We start from the raw sequence: 7,253 nt of genomic DNA, 5'->3' as shown, positions 1-7,253 counted from the left end.
CCCTTAGCAGCCCTCAGAGTGTTTTGTATTGGTAGCTAGAAGGGTGCTGGTAACACACCAGTGTTTGGCTGCTTCTGATCAGTACTCCTACAGCATCAAGGCTGTCTCTCCAACATTCCTTCCTCACTCAGTAGGCTGGGGGTGGGAAAGATCTTAAGGACCTATTCAGGACAGCTGATCTGTCACAGCTTACCAGTTTGGGCAGACCAAAAACCAATGACAGAATTACTCTCTAGTACCTGCCCCCAAAGGGAAGATAAAAGGGTGAAGTTGGAAATTGAAAGCCATTGGAGTCAGATTTACAGACACAGGGGAAAGGCAATAACATAAGGGATAAAGTAACAAAAATACAAATATATATATATATACACAACCCAATCTCGACAGCAGGGATGGGTGCCTGAGGGCCCCTTGCAGCAGGGCTGACTCAGGAGGGGGGGTCCACGGCTCTTCCCAGCACCCAATAGATCTGGACTCTGAAGAGCAGGTGGGGAGCTGGGGGTAAAGGAGCGCAGGGGAACAGCAGCGCAGACAGGAGTGAGAGAAAAAGAGAGGAGGGGCTGGGGTCTGCATGACCTTTAGAGAGGATGGGCAGGAAATGGGAAGGAACAGACCCCTCTGTGTTCTGCTGTGACCACCTCACGTAACTCCCATCCTCATCCCTATGGGTCTGCACCTTGGCTGTCAGGGGCATCCCAAGCAGTCAGTCCCCCTGTCAGAGGGAAAGGGAGCCCTGGGCACATGCCACATGGTGCACTCTGTATCTTCTGTGTGACCAGGGATAGGACATGAACAAGTGGGATGGTGAACCCCCGTTAAGCTGAAGGCCCCTGTACACAAACTGAGAGGGAAGACAGCTGTTCAGAATGGGCCACCAAGGAGTCTGTCACCTTAGTTGCCATACACAATAAGGCAAGCAGTGATCTCCCAGGCACAGAAGGAGTGAGATCACCTCCTTTGATTCTGGTGAGAGTACTTCTGATCTGACACTGAGAGGGTCAGATAGCGAATACTTTGACAGGAATCTTTTGACCAGGAGGAGGAAGGGGATGACAGGGTATACTGAACTGTGTGGATTTGATGGCATGTCACATTAGACCCCCAAAAGTATGGTGGGCACTGGTGCACAGTGTACTCTGGTGCCATTAGGGTACAGGCACAGAACCAGCTGTATCTCTGGAATGACAATAGGATGCCAAGAACTGTCTGTATTGGAGGCTGAGATGATCTTAGAGCAAAGTGTTAGTGGCAAAAGCACCCAACTGTGACCAGCCCAGAGGCCATTTGTATCCTTAGCATATGACTAACTCAGGAGAGCATACTTGAAGGACGCAAACTGGTACCAATGGGCTCTCAGTTTACCCACTGTGAACACAGAGAAGATCAAACAGCTGTCTGCCCTGCCTGGACTCTTGGAAGATCCCGTCATTGTGGGACTGCTGCAAGTTGAAGAACTACCAGGCTGGTTCACCAGCAGCAATGTTACACAGGCTGAGCTTCCCTGGCTTCATCCATGATTCATCAGCTGGAGAACCAAAGAGTGATCATCAAGATCCTCACCCGCTGTGACATAGAATGACTGACCCTGGGGTCTTTTGAGCATCAGTGTTTATTCTATGAGACATCTCTATTTTTGTACTTGTCATTATCTTGTCCATGAGTACAGGCATATTTTGTGTTACTTCATAATTGGTTATTATGAGCTGATCACACACTCTAATTGCAAGCTAATAGGCTATGACTATGTGTTCATGCAAAGCAGAGCCTCCTCTAATTGGTAAATGTAATTTTCCTGAAAAGCAAAGTATGTTCTACTTTACTCTTCACCAAGGTCTTGTTATGTCTGTTACCTACATTCTTCTTACTTAAAGTTGTTAACTGCTTTGCCAAAGTTTCCAAAGCTTAAAGCATTGTCTGCTACACTCACCCTTTAGTAGTCCCATATGGCCAGTGCAAAAGTCCTACAGAGGCAGGAGGTTAACAAAAGACTATTGTGACCTGGATGAACTCACATCACCACCGAGTGCTGCTGTACCAGACATGTTAGAACTTCAGTCTGAACTGCAGTCAAAGTCAGCCAAGTGTTACACTACAATTGATGTTGCCAATGTGTTTTTTTCAATTCCTTTGTCAGCATCTGAAACTTGCTGCCCCAGGGGTAGAACTGCAAGAGGAAGCAAGTTTTGCTGTATTTGGCTTCCATCTTAGTACTGGCTTTTCCTCCTCTTCTGTTTTGCAATAGCTGATGGCTGATGTCAGAAAGAAGTTCCTTATAAGTGTATGAATGCTCTGAATAAGAAAGAGAAGTCCTTATATATATCAGCAGGTTCCAAGAAATATTTCCATATCCTGTCACATGTTCCACAATCAGAGGAGTGTATAAAGCAATGTATAAAGGAGTGCATAAAACAAAGGCCCAGTGTGCATTTCAGAGAGGAAGGAACCCTGAACTCCCTTCTCTGTGTTTATGACAGACTTTCCTCCTTCTTTAAGAAAGACATGGCTGACACTCTCTAACATGTTCTTAAAGTCTAAACAAGGTACCAGAAGGAGATAAAACCCCTTTCTGATCGGTCCCAAGAACCTCTCAGCTACAACGGTAATTCAACTGAAGAAGCTAAATAATATCTGTAAATTCTGTTTGCGTTAAGTAAATAATAGCAGCTTCTCCTTGCCCAGTAGTGCTCAGTCATGATTTTTCATGCATTATCTCATTCAAGATAATAGAAACTGTTGCACACTCATCTGCAGACCAGGTATAAAATTTAAATTATTTTAACACTCACGATACCCCAGTCTTGAGAACTGAGTGGGAAGGGGATTTTACGTTTAGTTTGTTGAAAAGTTTTCTACCCGTTTGTTTTGCTTGTCTGGTTACTGTACCTGTACAACTGTCACAGGTTTTGAAGGAACCCTATGTTTATTATTCATCAGGTTTAAGCGATGATGGCATTAAGAAGCCAGTGCAGTAGGTTGCCTATGAGATGCCATGAAAAGGAGCAGGATATTGAGTGAGAAAAACAAGTAGCCATCTGTCCAGCTTGGCAAGGCAGCACCAGAATGAGGTCTCTTGTGGAAAATATGAATTACAGAGTACAGAATATTAATTACTGCTGGGCAAATACAGCAGGGAAGCAGAAAAACTTCAGGAAGATGGGGAGAGGTATTAGCCATGAAAGTCTAAAATGAGCAAAGGAACTTCTCATGTATGAGGCAGGGAACCATAAGGCAAGGTTCCAGTTGCTCCTGAAAGCCTGACGTGGCCTGTTGGACATATCAGTTCTACATATGTGACTGAACATACAAGAAATCTGTTCAGTCAGGTGTCTGAGCTGTTTTATGATTGCAGAAGTCACAATTTTTTGCAGAATTCTGGGATTTCAGCTTTACACAGCTGTCCCTGTCCCACTCACTTCAGTATGGAGGAAGAATGTCTCCTTCAGCAGAGCTCGGAATCTATGTGCTGTTCCTCTTTCAGCATAATCTTTGCAAAGAGATTGGTGCTGCCTTTTATTCAAATACAGGTATCTGCCTAAAAGACTCTACCTCAAATGCTACAGCTCTCATAGATGTCAGGATCCCTTTATTCTACAGCAATCCCAAATAAAACCAAAGAGCAATGAGAAAGTTCAGAAGTTAATAGGTGCTCTAAGCTCAAGCTGCCACGTGCACCATGCTGCAAGTCAGAAGTGTCCTTGCCAAGAAGGTTACCAAGTGTCCTGTCCTGCTCAGAAGGACACTTGTCTCCCTCACCCAATTTCATCACTTATTACAACTGAAATTCCCCATGATTGTTCTGTCCACTAATACAGTTCAGTCCATGCAATATAACAACTTACACATTTCCCTCTAACAATTTACATTTTTTTTTAGTACCATAATTTCTTAAAGTCATGAAAGCCTCCATATACAGTACTTCATCTTATTTCCCTTCATGCTTATAAGGTTTCCTCTTCATACAGTAAATTTCTGTTCTAGAAAGAAAATGTTGATGAATTAACTTATGAAAAATAAGGGTTTCACATCTGAGAGTAAAATTTTTTTCAATTCATGCATGCAGAATTTGTGCTTTTTTCTCTGGATTGCAATGAAATATACAATAAATTTTCAAGCAATATATGATTACTCATTCTGAGAATTTGAAATCTGTAGTCACTTAAAGGAAACTATTTACATTTTGAAAAGAAAGTTGCTGCAGAGACAAAACGAATGTAAATATTGCTGGCCTCTTAACATATAAAATGATGTTTCAGTTACTTCTGGGGATGACATATGGCAGCTACAAATAATTTCAGAGTAGAGACAAGCTGTTATGAACAGATACTATTGGGGCTTACTGATAAAGCAGACAGCAACAGTACTCTGAATAACCAATCATTCAAAAGCAGTTTTCTCCTAGAACTTGTAATGGGGACTAATGGCTTTTGACCCCAAAGACTCATGCTGGGAAGAAGTATACCATGGCAGAGGTAGAATCCTCTTCATTTAACTATGTAAAAGTTTTTTGTGTTTTTTTAAAAAATTAAGTTGCAATATTCCAGGTTTTTCTCTCCAGACTGAACTTCTATTGTTGACTTTACACAGTTCTGGTGCTTTCATTCAGTGTGTTTCCTTTGTCCCTCAAGTGTTTCAAGAATCCCACTGGTTTGCATGTCCTGAACTGGTTAATGATGCTTCACTTTACCACACAATTATCATTTCATTTTAGTCATGGTCAGTATCCCCTTGGGTAAGGTCAGATGTGATAAGAGTGGATGTATCTTTAAAGTAAAATGCATTGTAAAGAACCTGAGACTGGAGTGGCAAAGATCTGAAGAGATTTCCACCAGAACATTATAGAAGTCTTTTATTGCAGACCTGTTACTTGTCAATCCCCTGCTACAATTTTGGAGTGGAAACCTATGAATGGAAGAGGTTTGAGCAGAGCTCCTTCTGGCTCAGGTAACGTGCAAAGGCAAAGAAAATAAAATCCTGCTTTTGTGATGGAGAGGGGGGAGCAAGGAAAAGTAGAGGTTTGATTTAAAACGGTAGAATACAAGATTTTAGCTGAATTAAATGAGCTGAGCAGGTACTTAGTGACTGTCTTACTCTGAATCCTAACATTTTTATGTTTGCTTTCTGCACGTACGTTCATATTATCAGCATGAGAGTCTTTCTCATTATTGCTGTTCTTAACACTTCCTTCAAAGAGACCTGCAAAGGCAAAGCAAGGAGAGCATTAAGCCTGCATGATTAAAGAGATGGCCACCTGCCATGGCTTAGGGCTGGGAGGATTATCAGATGCACACAGCCTTGTACCAGCTGCTGGGTCATGCATACTTTCGCTGTTTCCACAGAAAGCAAAAGAGTTGGGACCTGCCTGGAACTGGATGAGCAAGAAGCAGTTAAAATCTCTCTCAGCGCCAGCTTTGATCTCCTGGAGTTCCTCTGGATAGTGAGGCCCTGCAGCATTGAAATATCACAAGCTGTTCTGTCACACCATTAACCCTGTCTGCCCAGGGGTGCATTCCCCAAATTTGAGGGCTCATGCCCTGCTGATGGATGTGTCCCACCCAGCAGCCACCACAGCTCTGCTCCACCAGCCACTAACATGCAGGGAATAGATTCTGATGGTACCTGCTTGCTGGTCCCACAGGGAAGAAGAAGATGTGTTAACCCTTCAGGTTGAAATACTTGGTGCCACAGAGCTGTGCAGACCAGCCATCCTATTTTGACTTCCAAATGGATCATTATACCCAACTGAAAATTTAATCTGCTGCTACATCCCCATGTGCCAAGGCCACCCCTCTTCTGGTGGGTGAGCAGTGTACAGGGCAGGCTGGGCAGTGCCAGCTCCCACTCCAGTGGCTCTGTGTCACAACCCTGTTTCCATGCTGTACTGAGCCTGCATACCCACACAGGCTCCTCTCGGCAGCCCCCTGAAATTGCTTCCTTGGCAAGCAACTGGTGAGTAGAGAGCTGCTCCAGTGCCTCCACCAAGAAAGCCCCATGTGCCTTGAATGCAGCCGGTGTCAGACACATGGCATGGGACTGGGTGGAACCAGGTGGGGAGGGAGGCTGACAGCCACCAGCTCTCTGCACCCCACACCCCAAACCTCCAGTTACACAACAAATAGGGTGGTGGGACCTAGCCTGACACACAGAGGCACTGGTGTGCCCAGAAGAGCTGAAAGCACCTGCAAGGAGCCAGGACCAGGAGTCAGCTCTGTCTGAGAGCTGGAGCCTGTGGGTCTGACAGGGCACCCTGTCCTAGGGCAGCTGTGCAGGCAATGCCCAGCATGGGGCCAGAGGAGGTCCCAGAGCCCCCTTTACAGGCAGCCCTGAAGGAGGGCTCACAGCTCCTGCTCAGAGGGGGCTGAGCAGAGCTGATGCTGTGGGGCCCTTGCTGCTGACCGTGCAGTGACCCTGCTTCACTGCCAGTAAACAGGGAGAGATGCCAATGCCTCTCAAGATCCAGCTGCCCTAAATTAGTTTATTTTGCAAAATAATCTGTCAGGGCTGATTTAGACCAGAACAGAATCTGGAAAATCATCATCATCTTTTCTCATGGATATAACTTAGCTCTTGGCCATGCTTCCTCTGCAGGCTGTTGCTGGAGCCTTCAGAAAATATTTTTAAGGTCTTTATGGCAGCCACTGCCCTGGGATGTGGTGATACACTCCCACCCATTACAGGGACTGCAGGGTGGGGACAATACAAGCTGTTGTCCTGCCCACAGTTACCAGCAGTGCTAGATTGAGCTGGTCTGGAGCAGTGCTCTGTGGTTCCTAGACAGTAAGAGTGTAAATGACTCCAGGCACCATATTTCAGGCAGGGAGTTCACCAGAGCAGCCAGCTGTGGCCCAGCCCTGCTCTGTGCTGGCACCAGCCTGGCATCCAGCCCAATAGTATGTGGGGTCCTGCCTGGGACTCTGTGACCATGGAGCATTAACACAAGATGCAGTAGGACCAACACAACCAAGCACAAAACCCCATTTCATTTAGAATCATAGAATCAGAATCATTATGGTTAGAAAGGACCTTCAGGATCACCAAGTCTAACCACCTTCCTAACTACCTTAACCACTCAATCATCCTCCAAAGTGCCACATCTACCCATTTTTTTAATACAGGGACATTGACTCTACCACCTCCCTTGGCAATCTGTTCCAATGCTTCAATACTCTTTGGTGAGAAAATTTTCCCTGTATCTAATCAGAACCTCTTGTGGTGCAACTTGTACCCATAACCTCTTGTCCTATTGCTCATAACTA

The sequence above is a fragment of the Calypte anna genome, chromosome 4 (assembly GCF_003957555.1).
Source record: "Calypte anna isolate BGI_N300 chromosome 4, bCalAnn1_v1.p, whole genome shotgun sequence".
In the NCBI taxonomy this organism is placed as follows: Eukaryota; Metazoa; Chordata; class Aves; order Apodiformes; family Trochilidae; genus Calypte; species Calypte anna.
The sequence above is the reverse complement of the archived record's forward strand: the minus strand, read 5'-3'. Positions refer to the sequence as shown.